Source organism: Amblyraja radiata, chromosome 8 (genome assembly GCF_010909765.2).
Source record: "Amblyraja radiata isolate CabotCenter1 chromosome 8, sAmbRad1.1.pri, whole genome shotgun sequence".
NCBI lineage: Eukaryota > Metazoa > Chordata > Chondrichthyes > Rajiformes > Rajidae > Amblyraja > Amblyraja radiata.
In genome coordinates, this window is record NC_045963.1 from 28,018,131 (window position 1) to 28,035,732 (window position 17,602).

Below are 17,602 nucleotides of genomic sequence, written 5' to 3' on the forward strand. Positions count from 1 at the left end.
CCCACGCAGGTGACGGGGAGAACGTACAAACTCTGTACAGAGAGCATCCGTACTCAGGATCTAACTCAGGTCTCCGGCACTGCATTCGCTGTAAGACAGCAACTCTACCATTGTGCCACCATGACACATTTCTACACCTCTATAAGATCACCCCTCAGCCTCCTACACACTAGACGTCCGCACACTAGACATCCCGCACACTAGATGTCCACATACTAGACGTCCACACACTAGACGTCCCGCCCACTAGACGTCCACACACTAAACGTCCCGCCCACTAGACATCCGCATGCTAGACGTCCATACACTAGACGTCCACACACTAGACGTCCCACACACTAGAGTCCCACACACTAGACGTCCCACACACTAGACGTCCCAACCACTAGACGTCCCGCCCACTAGACGTCCCACACACTAGACGTCCCGCACACTAGACGTCCCACACACTAGACGTCCCACACACTAGACGTCCCACACACTAGACATCCCGCACACAGGACATCCGCCCACTAGACGTCCCGCACACTAGACGTCCGCACACTAGACGTTCCGCCCACTAGACGTCCCGCACACTAGACGTCCCACACACTAGACGTCCAGTACACTAGACGTCCACACACTAGACGTCCCGCACACTAGATGTTGGGTTTGAGGACTTCAGGCTTTGTTCATAGAGTTATAGAGTCATACAGCATTGAAACAGGTCCTCCAGCCCAACTTGCCCATGCCGACCAACATGCCCCATCTACACTAGTCCCACCTGCCTGCATTTTTCTCCAAATCTATCCTATCCATGTACCTATTTATTTTAAACGTTGTGATAGTATCTGCCTCAACTACCTCCTCCGGCACCTCATTCCATATAACCCCACCCACCCCACCACAAATCTCTCCTTCAATGGAACCCAGTTAGACATCTCCCTTTCACGTTGGTGTCTCTCTGCTGGGCTCATACTGAGTTGGGATGGAAGGAGTGACTCCATGGCGGGACTGAGAGCAAAGTGCAGGGAAGTAGCCCTGAATAGAGCCCAAACCTGGTAGTAACTTACCCTATGACTCAGGCCTCAATTTCACGTCCCAAATAGTGGGTGGTGAGAAAGAGGTGACTTTACAGAATGGCCTTCATTGCACCTCAGTGTATTATAAGCAACTTACTTCACTTTGTGTGTTGTCTTGTTTGTAGTGTTCAAAATTCAAAAATTCAAAAATTCAAAAATTCTGGACCGAAATCTTTGAAATCTTCACAAAATTATTTAAAATAAAACTGATACCAAAAGCAGAATGGATTATCTTTGGAATAATGGAAGGTAGCCCTGAACTTGTTCCAAAATAATTTATTTAATTACGGGCTAATAACGGGAAAAAAGCTTATACTCAAATTCTGGAAAAACGCTCCTATACCTCATGAGAGCTCTTGAATTACCTCGTACAGTGGCATTTCCACCCTGCGAAAAAAAAGTTCTGACTGTCTAACTATGCCTCTCATAATTGTATATACTTCCATCTGGTCTCCCTTCAGCCTCGGCGTTCAAGAGAAAAAGCATAAAGACCTGATCATCTGCTCGTTGAGGCATAAATACTGGCCCAAGAGCATGGGTTCTACTTGCGAACAGAGTAGCATGGAGTTAGCACCTCGGACAGTGCAGCGCAGGGGTCAAGGAAAGAGCGTTCACGTCGCGGCCCTGTTTCAACCAATCTTTCCACCACCACGCACAAGACGCACAAGAAGCGCAAGACAGACACCATTGTGCGTATGCCGAGAAGTGTGTTCAGCTCTGGCTGAACAACTTCTAATCTTGTGTGTGGACTCGATAAGAAGAAGAAGTGCAGCGCAACCTCGGACAGAATGTTTAAAGCACCTTAGGCAACCAAGTAACCCTTGCACCCCCCCCCCCCCCCCCCATACCGTAGTCCTTTTTCTTTTCTTATCCCCACCCCCACCCCCCATCAGTCTGAAGAAGGGTTTCGGCCCGAAACGTTGCCTACTTCCTTCGCTCCATAGATGCTGCTGCACCCGCTGAGTTTCTCCAGCATTTTTGTGTACCTTTCATTTTCCAGCATCTGCAGTTCCTTCATAAACACATAGTATCATTATCGTCCTGCTGAGTTTCACTCGTTATCACCTCCTCCACAGCCAATAGACCAATGTGGGCTCCACCATTCCTTGGTCATCGTTGCTGGCTTTGATTTGTCCTTTTGCATATCTTTCATTTATATATTTTCTATGTACCTATTCATGTCTCCCGTTTCCCTCTCCCCTGACTCTCCGTCTGAAGAAGGGTCTCGACCCCAAACGTCACCTATTCCTGACGCGCTGAGTTACTCCAGCACTTTGTGTCCATCTTCGAGGTAATCATTTGACCCACGGGCTCTATGTAATATAGATACAGCTGGTTCCACTCCCAACCCCACTATATTTTCTTAAAGATACAGCATTGGAGATACAAACCCGAAGCCTTTGCGATGTAGAACGAAACCGGAACACCCGGGGAAAACCCATGCGGTCACAGGGAGAAAGTACAAACTCCACACACGGACAGCACCCGAGGTCAGGATCGAACCCGGGTCTCTGGCGCTGTGAGGCAGCAGCTCTACCGCTGTGTAGCCCGTACACTCTAATTACTTACCTAAGTTCCGCTTTAAAGCCTAAAGTTGAAGCCCTCCTCACACACCACTGACAGTGCGCTCCAGTCGACAACCATTCCCAGAAGCAAAAACAAACCTATCGTCCCTTTTCATTCGCTTCCATTCCTCCCTGCCCGCATGTCGATAGCTGGAGACGCAAGGAACGGCACATTGTTGGCAGCTGGAGGATCGCAGCGGGCCAGGCAGCACCAGTGGAGGGAAATGAACAGGCGCCGTTGGGACGGGGCGCTTCTTCAGACTTATCTCTGCATGCTGCCCGACCCCGCTGAGTTCCCCCAGTACTTTGTGTTTAGTTAGATACAGGATTGATCGTGTCCGGGTCGCTTCTGCTAGCCGGATTGTACCTGGGACCTGTGGATGGCCGTTTACACCAACAGCTAATAGTTAATAGTCCATATGTATGAAGGAACTGCTGGTTTAAACCGAAGTGACACAAAAAGCTGTAGTAACTCAGCGGAACAGGCAACATCTCTGGAGAGAAGGAATGGGTGGCGTTTCGGATCGATACCCTTCTTCAGACCCGTCTCGACCCGAAACATCACCCATTTCTTCTCTCCGGAGATGCTGCCTGTCCCGCTGAATTACTCTAGTTAATAGTCCCTCATCATGATGTATGACAGGACGGAGACAGTGTGTTCTCCCACCGGCCCTCTAGCGGCGGTCACCATCGCCTCCTGTGTGTCTGTGTGACAGGCTCATCGCCCAAAACCCCGCGCAACAAGCACTCTGCCAACTGATTGCAACATTCGAGTGCAATTCTCTGAAAATCTCTCTCAGTAACATATTACCTTGTGGAGGTCGCGTTCCCATGCAGTGCCGAGGCGGCGAACTCTTGTTAGCAGTAAATGTCTTCCTGGTACTTTAGCAATTTAGCAATAAAATAGCTGACCATACGACTATCAAAGTCTTCACCACCAACGTGGGTATCATCAGCTCTAAATTCGACTTCCAAAATTCCATCTTCAGTGGTCAAAGATACCACCACCCGGCACAAAAAAACAGCACGTATAAAATAACGAGGGAAATGGACGGAGTGAATGCAGAGGATTGTTTCCCCATGAACCAGAGGATGTGGGTTTAAAGTGAGAAGTGGAAGGGGGGGAAGATTTACTAAGTTCACGGGGAGCCACTTTTTTTTTTACACAAAGGGTGTTAGGTGTGTGGAACGAGCTGCCAGATGAGTTAGTTGAGGCAGGTACAATCACAGCGTTAAAAAAATTGGACAGGTGCATGGATAGGATAAGTTGAGAGGGATATGTTCATACGTTCATAAGGTGCAGGAGCACCGGTCAATCAAGTCTATTCCGCCATTCAATCTATCCTTCATTGGGACAGATCCCTGGCACCTTTACTAGTCAAGAAATGTGGTTCGAACACATACAGGCGTGACAAGTGTAGATGGGGTAAATTGGTTAGTGTGAGCAAGTTGGGCCGAGAGGCCTGTTTCTACGCAGTATGACAATGACCATCATATTTTGACTTTATGGAGGTGTATAAACTAGAGCGGAGTAGACAGCGTGGAATCACAGTCTTTTACCCAACGTGGGAGAATAGACTTAGATTCACTCAGATGGTTGTGGGCACATGGAATATACTGCAAGAAAGAGATAGTTGAGACTGGTACTACAGTAGCATTTAAAAGGCACAATTGGACAGGTGTGTGGAATATGTATAGGAGAACTTTAGAGAGATATGGGCCAAACACAGGCAAATAGGACTATGTTAGATGGGGTGGCTCGGTCGGCATGGAGAGGTTGGGCCGAAGGGCTCGGTTCCTTGCTGAAGCCTCTGAATCTATCATCTCTTTCTTTCCACGTCGCTCTCTTGAGGGGAGGAGGAACTCAGCGGTTGGAGGGAATGGATGGGCAGCGTTTCGGGTCCGGACTTCAGATGCTGCCGAGTTTCATTGACTCACTCCAACACTTCGTGAAATATATATATATATATATATATATATATATATATATATATATATATATATATAGATATAATGATATATACATATGTATATACACACGTTCCTCTCCACTACTTTGCGTCACAATCAAGATTCCAGCATCTGCGTTCATTGTGTCTACAAGTTGAGATATATATATATATAGGTTGAGATAGTTGGATATATGTATATATATATATGTGTGTGTGTGTGTGTTTGTTTATGTGTGTATATAAATACACACACACACACACACACACACACACACACACACACACACACACACACACACACACACATACATATATATATATATACACGCGCGCGCGCGCACACACACGTATATATATATATATAACTTTATATAATATATATAACTTTATCCAGCTCTTTCAACTCAACCCACTTGGGAGCTGTACTTTACTGATCCAATTTCAAGTTACTGAGATATCACTTGGAAGAGCCAAGTAAGTGGCATTGCGTGTGCAGGCTCGCGTTAAAAGTGAGCGAGTCCGTGTTGGTGAAAAGTGTACCACTCAAAGGTTAACCCAGCTGCCGGGCGCATACGCGAAAGCTTGCTCCGCAGTGCATTGCACACAACTGTTTACAGCTGAATGATATAAGACGGTTACGGCGCTGAATAAAATCCGCTCGGTCAACAGTCTCCGCTGAATTCCACAACCGAACATTTCCCCATAGACCTGCAAATAATTCTCTCTCCGGTGCCTCAATCACTTCCCTCGTAAACGGCCACGATTCCATTATTTTTACCAAAACACGCTCTGCTGGAGTAGCTCAACGGGTCAAGAAGCATCTCTGGAGAACCTGGATAGGTAACATTTTGGGTCGGGACCCTTCTTCAAATCTGCAGTTCATTGTGTCTCCATTCTGCTCACACCCGGGCTGAATTTAGATCATAACGAACCCCTGACTAATTTTGTGTAGGAAAGAACTGCAGATTCTAGTTTACGCGGAAGATAGACACAAAATGCTGGAGAAACTCAGCGAGTCAGGCAGCATCTCTGGAGAAAAGGAATAGGTGACATTTCGGCATTTCGGGTCGAGACTGTTCTCCAGACGGAATAATTCAGAGAAGGCTCTGAATAATTTTCCTCACTTCCCCTTGTACATTTTTCCTCAAAATGTTTAAATTCTTATAAATCCCCCCCCCCCCCCCCCCCCCCCCCCCCCCGTCCTCTCTCCGTCCCGGCCTCGAACAGTCTCCTGATGGGAACAACTTTAATATATCCATAGTGTGTGTACGTGTGTGTGAATGAACACGTTCTCTCTGAAGCAAAGCGCTTTCGAAAAAATAAAACAATGTCCCGCGATTAGGCATCTTTCCTGGAGAATCATTCTACCGATCACGTTAATCTTTAATTTACACCGACGATCCCTATCAGCCCACAGGCCGGTTTGGATACCACAGACTTTCGAGTTACACGTCGCTTGTAATTGTTCTTACCTGCAGAAGTGATGTTGCTGCTTTAGTGTGTAAACCCGGGGATGTTGATCGGCAGTGAGGTTGTCAGGAGCGAACTGCCTCGTTTTGTTGGAAGACTGAATACCATATACACATAGAGAGGTGAAGAAAGATTCAGACTTGGCTGGGTGTACGGCCAGCGCCGTTCAGTCTCACTTCTACTTCATCAGAGACTCTGCATGTGGATGTTATCAGAGTGTGTGGGGCTCGGATTGGCTGTGATCAAACACTGAGCCAAAAAAACAAATCACACACACACTCCTCTGACTAATATTACACAAGCAACGACCCAGGAGGGGAAACTCCTTCGGCGCTGTCTGTAGGGGACAGAAGCGCATGCAAACCCGGGCGGGACTCTGAAGTGGCACGGTGAGAGAGTGAGCGAGTTGGCACGGTCACACTGAATGCCATCGCATCAGTCCAACAAAGGACCTCACGCTGCGCACACGTCCTAGACTGGCAGGCGAGGAAGCTCCCAGTAATAGAGGGTCAGGTCGCAGACGGTCATTTGACGCAGGTTTGGGCACCGAGCTGGATTGTGAAGAGGCGGTGTGTCGCTTTTCTCACATTCGCTACTAAAATGGGAATACAATTGTGCCACGCGTTTATCAGCGTCTTGGCAGGAGGCATTAGTTTAGTTTAGTTCAGCTCAGAAAAAAACACCCTTCGCCAACCGAGCCCGCGCCGACCTTCGACAACCCCCTACACTAGTTCTATCCTACAACACCAGGGACCATTTAACCTACAAACCTGCACGTCTCTGAATGTGTGGGAGGAAACCCGAGCACCCGGAGTAAACCCACACAGTCACAGGGAGAATGTGCAAACTCCACACAGACAGCACCCGAGGTCAGGGTCGAACCTAGTCTCCCTGGCGCTGTAAGACAGCAACTCTACCGCTGCGTCACGGTGCCGATCCACATACCGAACCGTTTTTGAAGGTGATCTCCGATTTTTTTCCAAAAATAAACTTTATTCAGAATAAAAAAATACATACACAAAAACAAAAAAACTACAAGAACTCTTCACTCTCATCGTCTATACATTCATTATGGTGATTCCCACCTATCACTAAACAAAACACCTATGCCACCCATGTGCCCCCCTGGGGTGATATCCCTTCCCTTGTTTGAAGGGTGTTCAATGTCCTGCGGTGGAAAGACCCTAGACTGTGGTCCTCGCCTACAGAGCCTCGGAATTGGCGGCACCAAGCTTCAGCGAGTCCCTCAACTCGCCGGTTAATGCGCTCCACGACGCTTGGACGATCAATGATCGTGTGTTAACCCCAGAGATATCAATGCGATAACTCACTTTCTCTTTCAGTGCCGCTAACAAACACCTCACTGGCCGCAATAAAACTCTCCACTCTGCCTCCGTTCAAACAACGCCTCTGAGCACGGCCTTGGAATTAATGGACGTGCCTTTAGAAAGGGGATGAGGGTGAATCTGTGGAATTCATTGTCACAGACATTGTCACAGACACAGAGGCCGTCAATGGGTATTTTAAGCGGAGAATGCCAGATTCTTGATTAGTAAGAGTATCAAAGGTTTGGGGAAGAAGGCAGGAGAATGGGGATGAGAGGGAAGACATATCAGCCACGCTTGAATGACAGGATGGGCCGAATCTGCTCCTATTACTATGAAAGCGATCCCCTTGTTCGCGAGTCACTGGCTATGAACGGGCACTGAATTCATTGAAACGCATCACATTCTGAATTAACAACAGGGTAAATGCGCGAATTGGCGTTTCGCCCTGGCCGCGAAATGCATATAATTTTTTTTCTAAGAAGTGGCGGTTTCAGAGAAAGGGGTGGCCCATGTGATGCAGAGATGGGACGGAATACGTTCATCCAGGGGGCTAGTAAAGATATGAATTCCCAAAATAGGTCCGTAGAAACGTTGCCTTTTTCCTTCGCTCCATAGATGCTGCTGCACCCGATGAGTTTCTCCAGCTTTTTTTGTGTACCGTAGAAACTCAGCCGCTCATTCCCAACAGAGATTGATAAAATTTGAGCTGTATTTTCTAAACAATCAGAATCATACTAATTGCATGCTAAAGAACAGTGCAAAACTCTTCCCACATCCACAGCGTTTATATGTACATTCATTAGTGTTATATTATGTAGTGTTCACACATTATCATTATACCAAGCAGCCTTGCCACTCATGTAGCCCCCCTAGGGTGATTTTCCTTCCCTTGTTTGAGGTGCGACTTCACCAGACCTTGCCCCTCTCTATGTCCCGCCATGGAAGTACTCGAGACTGTGGTCCTCCCCCACAGAGCATTGGCTTGGTTTGAGATGTTAGGTGAATCAGGGGCTAAGATATAAGTGCAGGAAAGTGGTATTGGAGGGTGGAATCACCATTGGAGTCACACAGCGTGCAAACGGGCCCTTTGGCCCAACTTTCCCACGCGACCATCATGCCCCATCGACACTAGTCCCTGCCTGCGTTTGGCCCACATCCTTCTAAACCTATCCTATGCATGTACATATGTAAATGCTAGAGTAACTCAGCGGGTCAATCAGCATTCGTGGACTGAAAAAGGGTCCCGACCCGAAACCTCACCTATCCATGTTCTCCAGAGATGCTACCTGGCCCGCTGAGTTACTCTAGCGCCTTGTATCTTTTTTTAGATAGCTTGCGTTGGTAATCCGTTGGGCTCAGGTTTAGTATCATACCTACGACTATCTGTTAATGGGAAACACAGGAAGACGGTCATTGTAATGTAAAATAACATTTAAATTAACAGTGACGGAATATCAAACTAAATTACTCGTGGCTGGGTTTTTTTTTAATGAACTTATTCTTCTAACCACATTTATAAATCTAATGGATGGGATGCCTCTCCTTCCACGTTCATGTCACTCCCGGTGTCAGTGCGCTAATGTTTAACACATCTTTCAACAGCAAGAAAGCCAGCGTATCCCGACTATATTTTACATACGGACCCTGCATCTTATCAACGGCAACACTGTTGAATGTTGGACAGGCTTCTGGCGTGCAATTAATTCCTTAAACCTTTCACATGTGAGGCGAGAGACACACAGAAAAAGAGAGAAAGAGACAGAACTATCTCTGACAGTGAACTGACAGAGGTCACATTGAATACATTTCTGCACCAGTTTTAGTGAGAGATTGTATCTCTCTCTTGCTGCACCCCACCCCTCCGAACCTTGGGGAATCTGAAACTTTTTCTACCCATATTCTCCAGAGATGCTGCCTGACCCACTGAGTTCCTCCTGCAATTTGTGTCCTTATTTTTGTATGCCAACATCTGCACTTCCTTACCTCCCCCCCCCCCCCCCCCCCCCATCATTCATTGTTCTCTGAGAACTGCACAGCGGAGCGGATAGAGTTGCTGCCTTACAGCGCCAGAGACCCGGGTTCGACACTGAGTACAGGTGCTGTTTGTGCGGAGTTTGTACGTTCTCCCTGTGACCGCATGGGTTTTCTCCGGGTGTTCCGGTTCCCTCTCACACTCCAAAGACGTGCAGGTTTGTAGGTTTAGTGGCTTCTGTAAATTGTTCCTAGTGTTTAGGATAGAACTGTGTTCGGGGTGATCGCTGGTCGGCGGGGACTCGGTGGGCCTGTTTCCGCGCTGAATCTCTAAACTAAGCTAAACTGAAGCAGGGTCTCGCCCCGAAACATCACCCATTCCTTCTATCCAGAGTTGCTACCCGTCTCGCTGAGTTACTCCAACATTTTACGTCTATCTTCGGTTTAAACCGGCATCTGCTGCAGTTCCTTGCTAAACTAAACCATCTCTCACGGAAGATTGGTTCGGAAATGTGCTCGATGTGACCTCTGTCAGTTCCATTGGCTGCAGATCAACCCTGGCATGTTGCAATACAAATTCCGATGCGGGACATTGGCGTCCGATCTTCGAGCTGTAGACTTTAGTGCCTCGCTCGTCCCCAACAAATACTCAAACACTTCTACCAAGTGTTGACAGAACCCGGGCCTCAACTAGGTACTCGAACTTCTCTTAAAAAACAAGTTCGAGGATCCCACTTTGTTCTGTCCTCGGTCAATTCCTATCCAAGCGTTCCGGGGTTGTTATTCCTGTCAGTTTTAAAATCACTTTCTGAGGTATCTTCAAAGGGAGGAGGGGGGTGGTGTGACCACTTCTGTTAACTCACAAAGTCAACGGTGAACACGATTCACGTCTGTTTGGAGATTGCTTGCTATTAGAACGAATCAGTGGCAGTTGGTATCCGTGCAATCGGAGCAAACCTTCGGAGGAAAGGATCTCTGAATTCGACTTGGCGGTAAATTGGCCGACCGTTTTGGTTGAACACTTGCTTGGCTCCATCCGCCAAAGTCTGTTGGATCTTCCAGTTAGAGTCATGGTCATACAACATAGAAAAAGGCCCTTCGGCCCAATTTGCCCGTGCTGACAATCATGCCCCAACTACACTGGTCCCACATGTTTGTGTTTGCCCCTTATCCCACCAAACCAATCCTATCCATGTACCAACCATTACAATGGTTGCTAACCATTTGAACTCCATTTCCCCTTCCCCTACTGACGCTTCTGGTTTGGGCCTCCTCCATTGCCAGAGTGAGGCCTCAGGCAAACTGGAGGAACAGCACCTCATATTCCACATAGGTAGCTTACAATCCAACAGCATGAACACTGAATTCTCCAATTATAGGTATGAATCCCCCCCCCCGTTTATTTCCTTCCCTTCCCTGTTCCCCAGCTGGATGTGTAACAATTTCTCCATCTATCCCACTCCCTTTCCCATTTTCCCACCACCTTCCACCTATAGCTTCACATTTCACTCCCCTTTCCCTCCTTATCTGGCACCATTTACAATTTTTACTCCATTTCTATCTACCGCCATTTCCCACCCTTCTGCCAATCAAATCCCCCTCACCTGTATCCACTTATCACTTGTCCTGACCCCTCTACTCTTTTCCAGCCTTCTCCCCTACTACAATCACCCTGAAGAAAGCCCCCCAACCCAAAATATTGTCTGCCCATGTTCTCCAGAGATGCTGCCTGAGCCACTGAGGTACTCCAGTACTTCAGGTTTTTGTGCAAGCTTGCAGTAACTGGAGTTCTTTGTGTCTACCTGCAACTTTGGCCCAACTTGTCCATGCCGACCAAGTTGCCCCATCTAAGCTAATCCCATTTCACTGCATTTGGGCATTTCCTATCCATGTACCTGCCGACGTGCATTTTAAATCTATCTATACATAACTAAAAATCTGATCCCCTGTCAGTCCCCGGGATGGTCCACCCCTTCCTGCACCATTGCGTATTTACTGGAGTTGAGGATGGACGGCGGAGGTTTCCAAATGGACTTTCGGAGGGACCCGAAGCAGCCCATCCCCAAGCAGCCCGGTCCAGCCCAGCCCCGCCCCAAGATGCCCTGCCCCAAGCAGTCCCGCCCCAAGCAGACCAGTGTCGAAGAACCTGCCCAGCCCGGCCCAGCGTGGGAGACGCAGCCCAGAGTCAGAGACCCAGCCCGGAGTCAGAGATGCCGCCGATGTCGCCAAACGGAAAGCAGAGACTCTGATCCCGGCGGAGGAGAACGACCAGCGCCCGCTGTGAGTCCCCATCGCACCGCCAATTCCAGCCACTACCCCTCTGGTCCCCCTTGCTGGCTCCTCCCCCCCTCTCCCCTCCCCCGTGATGCCCCCCTCTCTCCCATGGCTCTTCCTCCGTTTTTTCTCCGAGCTCACTCCTACCTCGCCCACACACCACTCTCCCCCACACCCCCCCGCCTACACCCCCCACCCATGCCCACACACACACACATCTCCCCCCACACCCCCCACCACACACCCCCACCACGCACACAACCTCCCACACTTATATGACTTAATTTTCTGTCTCACCGACAATCAAGGTGGCACAGTGATACAACTGGTATAGTTGCTGCCTCACAGCGCCAGAGACCAGGGTTCGATCCTGACCCCAGGTGTTTAGATTAGTTTAGTTTTTAGTTTAGTTTAGTTTAGGTTAGTTTAGTTTATTGTCACGTGTACCGAGGTACAGCGAAAAGCTTTTGTTGCATGCTAACCAGTCAGCGGAAATACAATACATGATTACAATTGAGCCATTCACAATGTACAGATACATGATGCAGGGAATAACGTTAATAAGGTTTAATGCAAGATAAAGTCAAGTAAAATACGATTAAAGATAGTCTGAGGGTCTCCAATGAGATAGATTGTAGCTCAGGACTGCTCTCTAGTTGTTGGTAGGATGGTTCCGTTGCCTGATAACAGCTGGGAAGAAACAATGAAGTTGGTTTTGAGGTTTGGGACCACACCCTAGCTTATGGAATGATCATTCAGTAGTCTGATAACAGAGGGGAAGGAGCTATTCCTGACTCTGGTGGTGGTTGGTTTCAACGTTTGTATCTTCTAGCCAAAAAGAGGGAATGACCAGGGTGAAAATGGTCCTTGACTATGTTGGCTGTCCTCCTAAAGAAGCGTGAAGTGTGGATGAAGTTAATGGTGGGGGGACTGGTCTGTGTGATGAACTGGGTTACATCCACAACTCTGTGATTTCTTGTGGTCTTGGGCAGAACTGTTCCCAAACCAAGCTGTGATGCAACACGGTATTATGCTTTCTAAAGTGCATCTGAATCTTTAATCAATACACCTGCTCTCTGCAATGCCGCACACCCTTCAAGTGATCTTTTGGCTCGTTCTAATGTCCCTACCCCCGCATAAATTATTCCTCTTACTTGACTATTCTCACATTCAATACAACTGGTCTATCCATTTCTGGTCATATTCCATACCAAGATGCCAAGCAAATAGGGTGAGTGCAGGAAAGTGAAGGTGAGATTAAAGATCAGACATGATTTTATTGAACAAAATGGGCTAACATGAGATGAGGGGTTCTGGTCGCCCCTTTACAAGAAGGATGTGATGGCTTTGGAGAGGGTGCAAATAGGTTTAGAGCATAGAACATGGAACAGTACAGCACAGAAACTGTCTCTTCAACCTACAATATTTGTTGGGAACATGAGGCCCAGCTGAACTGATCTCATCTACTTGCACATGATCCATATCCCTCCATTCCCTGTATACCCATGTGCCTATCTAAAATCTTCTTAAATGCCACTATCATATCTGCCTCCACTATTACCCCCAAGCAATGCATTCCAGGCCCCCACAACCCACTCTGTAAAAAACATGCCCCGCACATCTCCATTAAACTTCACCCCACTCACCTTATAGTTTGCCCTGTTACCAGAATGTTATCTGGATTAGAGGGTATTTGCTAAAAGCAGAGGTTGGACAAACTTGAATTGTTTCTCTGGAAGTCAAAGGTTGAGGGAGACTTGATCAAATTATGAGTGGCAGGATAGAGTGGACAGTCAAAACCTTTATTCCAGGGTGGAAATGTCAAAGACTTTAAGGTGAGAGAGGCAAAGTTTAAAGGCGATTATAGGGCGTTTGTACAGGTGCCAGCAACATGATGCCAGGGTTGGTGCTCGAGGCAGATGCGATAGTGGCATTTAAACGGCTTTTAGATAGCCACGTGGATATGCAGGGAATTGGATCATATGCAGACAGGAGATTAGGTTATCTTGGCATCATGTTCAGCACAGCCATTGTGGGTATTAGAGTCGGTTCCTGTTCTATATTATTCTATGTCGTGGGCTGAATGCCTTCTGAGCTTCATTTTCTTGTTTTCTTAAATTCCCTCCCACAGCATAATTTTTGTCTGAATGCCTATTTCCATATGATTGTTTAACCTTACAAGACGCCACAAAAATCTTCTCATCTCTTTCCCGATACCACATGACTGTGAGTCTGCTCTTCTACACAACAATGCTCTACTATATACCTTTATCTTATATGCAATCACTCCAACCTTATCCATTATTGATTGCTGAATGTGACTGCTCTTTATACATTAAATAGAAAGCCTGAAAGCTGGAGGAAAGCAGAGTTCATGGAGGTATGTCAACATTTCACTCCTACATACTCTCAGTTTCTTTAGATTTAATCATAGTCATGCAGGACAGAAACATCTCAATATCCCAATCCATCAGTCTGAAGAAAGGTCCCAAGACCCATCTATCCACTTCCTCCACAAATGTTGCCTGATCCACTCAGTTCCTCCAACACTTTGTAACAGAAACAGCCCCTTTTGCCCAACTGGTCCATGCCGACCAAGATACCCCAACCAGACTAGTCCCATTTGCCTGTGTTTGACCCTTATCCCTCTAAACCATTCGATCTATGTACTCATCCAAATGTATTTTAAATGCTGTTATATTAACTGCCTTAACTACCTCCTCTGGCAGTTCTTTCCATTTACCCACCGCCCTCTGAGTGAAAAAAGTTGCTCTTTCTACCTTAAACTTATGTTCTTGATTCTCCTGCTCTGGGTAAAAACAAATAGTTTTTAAATCATTTTTGGGGGGGGTCTAAGCATTTTTCGTCCACATCTTCTCCCCGACTCCTTTCATTCACCTCTCTCCCTCCTTGCAATCTATGTGGCCAGAGAACTCAGTCCTTCCCACTGCAGAGGCAGAAACAAATCTCATGGAACCAAACGGCGAACGAACAAACGCTGTAGAGTCTGGTGCTAATGCTGCCGATCTCCCCCGACTGTTCCTTCACGATTGGATCAACAAGGGGAATTAATCAAACAGCGGGGGGATCTCAATAGGATTCGCCTAGCGGGTCCAAATGTTTAATGTAGATAGGGAGTGAAGTGCAAAATGCAGAAGTTCTGCAGAAGTGCCGAAGGTTTCATCTCTGTTTGTGTGTTGGAGTGCCCGCGTGTGTTAATGAAGCAATTGTCCCAGCTAGCCTCGTTAATCTCAAATATTATCTGGAGCTCACAAGGTTTCTACGGCTGATATTAATACCGGCTGATGTGTTGATTCTTGGAAAGTGGCGCCTGCTTTCAGTTATTTTAAGTGACTGTATAAACACAAACGTAAAGAAGATGCGAATTTACAATCTAGCTCCTTCCCAGACGAACCTTTTCTCCAGATATTTATCTCTCCCTTCAGTCTGTGTTTCTATTTCGGGTTTAAAACAAACCAAAAAGAGCCCTGACTGTCTGATCGCACAGATAACGATTTGTTCTGCAGCGAGGGGGAAAGGAAGGTGACCCGGACCGGACCATTCGCGTTACACTGGCGCTTTCAGCCGGCGTTGCCGTCTGTGTAGAGACGCTCGCCCCCTGCCACTTCTAGAGAGGAGTGAACTTTTAATAGAGGGAAGGTTTTATAGTCATACAGCGTGGAAACAGGCCCTTCGATCCAACGTCCACGCCCACCAACATGCCCCATTTACACTAGCACTCATATCCCTCTAACCCTATCCTATCCATGTAGCTGTCTAAATGTTTCTTAAACATTACGATAATACCTGCCTCAACCACCTCCTCTAGCAGCTTGTTCCATACACCCACCACCCTTTGTGAACGTCACCCCTCAGGTTCCTATTAAGTCTTTCCCCCCTCACCTATGCCCTTGGCCCACATCCCTCTAAACATTGTGTGGGAAGACAGATGCTGGTTTAAATCGAAGACAGACACAGCGCTGAAGTAATTCAGCGGGTCAGGCGGCATCTCTGGAGAAAATGAATAGGTATTCCCTTGACCCCCTGTGTTACTCCAGCATTTTGTGTCTATCTCCATCCAAACCTTTCCTATCCTACCTGTCCAACTGCCTTTTAACTGATGTTATAATATCTGCCTCAACGACCTCATCTGGCATCTCGTTCCATATACCCACCATCCCGGATGAGTGAAACATTTGCTCAGGTTCCCATTAAATCTTCCCCCTCTCACCTTAAACCTATGTCCTCTAGTTCTTGATTCGTCTAATCTGGGTAAAAGATTGTGCATTCGGCACATCTATTAAAAATACTGATACTGGTTGGGAAAAAAAGGGAAGTTAAATTTATCCGAAGCAAATAATTTTCCACCAACCCCGTTACTCAGACAGCAGAGAGTACGTCTGTCAATGAATTCCCAAAGGTAGACACAAACCAGCATCTTCAGTTCCTTCTTACATATAATTAATTCCCCAAATGCGTTTTGAATATTTGTGACGTGCGTTGGTCCAAATAATATATAACCCCCAATGGGGTTTGGGTTATAGGTTACGGTGATTTAATAGGAACATGAGGGGCAACTTTTTTTCACTCAGTGGGTGGTGGGTGTATGGAACGAGCTGCCAGAGGAGGCAGTTGAGGCAGGTCCACGAACAACATTGATAAAAGCATTTGGACAGGTCCATGGATGGGCCAAACGCGGGCAAATGGGATGAGTCTAGACGGAACACGTCGATTGGCATGAACGATTGGGCCGAATGGTCTGTTTCCGTGCTGGTATGACTATGAATCAAGGTGACATTAATAATTAAACGGTACTTAAAAGTAAATCAAATTGCAATTAAAAGCGAGTCAACTGTTTTTTTGAGAAACATTTATTTATATAAGATACGTTTTATATGCCGACAAGTTATATAATAAAAAAAAGGTGTAGGAAGAAACTGCAGTTGATGGTTTATACCGAAAATAGACACACAACGCTGGAGTAACTCAGTGAGACAGACAGCATCTCTGGAGAAAAGGAATATGCGACGTTTCGGGAGCATGAAGGGGAGACGGTGCTGACGAAACTCAAGTGGTTGATGTAATCTTACACACCGGCTTATCTATTCCTGGAACTTGCTGTTGTGAAACTCTAGATATTCTCTGACTCGATGTTTGGGAATTCAGGATATATTTAAGTTATCATTCGAGTTGCACTCTCTGGTGATATCCCATCGGCGGCGGGATGTGCTGCCTCTGGAGTCCCAGCTTGCCCGCTGTGATTGTCAGTCTGAAGAAGGGTCTAGACCCGAAACGTCACCCATTCCTCTCTCCAAAGATGCTGCCTGTCCCTCTGAGTTACTCCAGCATATTGTGTCTTATCTGCGATGAACAATCTGACCGGTTTCAGGGTGCAGTTAGTGGCAGGGACAGTCAGTGTACACCAGCTACCGCCCAGCGCCCTCTGCCGCCGCGTCCCACCAACTTCCTCAAACTGCAATGTGTAGGAAGGAATTGCAGATGCGGGTTTAAACCAAAGATAGAGACACAAAAAGCTGGAGTAACTCAGTCTGAAGAAGGGTCTCGACCCGAAACGTCATCTGTTCTTTTTCTTCCGAGATGCTGTCTGACTCACTGAGTTACTCCAGCTTTTTGTGTCTCTCCTCAAAATCTAACATCTATACGTTGACACGATGTCCTGTACAACTCTCTGATAGTGTACACTGTAACTTTGGAATGGGGTCATGTCTCAAGTTTCAATCAGCGTTTCCCCGTCAACTGATGTATGTCTCGCGCTGTGACATCCAAAGACTTTGTTATTCTGGAGTATATTATCATCGGCATTTGTAAAACAGAAAACTGCTGTCCAGACCACCATGCTCAAGATGTGGGCTAATTAAACACTTACGAGTCATAGAGTCATCCAGCACGGAAACAGGTCCTTCGGCTCAACTTGCCCATGCTGACCAAGATGCCCCATCTACACTAGTCCCACCTGCCTG

General features: G+C 47.0%; 1 protein-coding gene across 1 annotated transcript in view; it reads right to left on the minus strand.

Moving 5' to 3' along the window:
- grem2 (gremlin 2, DAN family BMP antagonist) overlaps positions 1–6,504 on the minus strand; it is a 28,502-nt gene extending 21,998 nt beyond the window's left edge. The window contains exon 1 of the mRNA XM_033025460.1: positions 6,051–6,504. The gene's annotated coding sequence lies outside the window, so the exon portion shown is untranslated. The remainder of the gene's footprint in view (positions 1–6,050) is intronic.
- Positions 6,505–17,602: the final 11,098 nt, after the last annotated feature.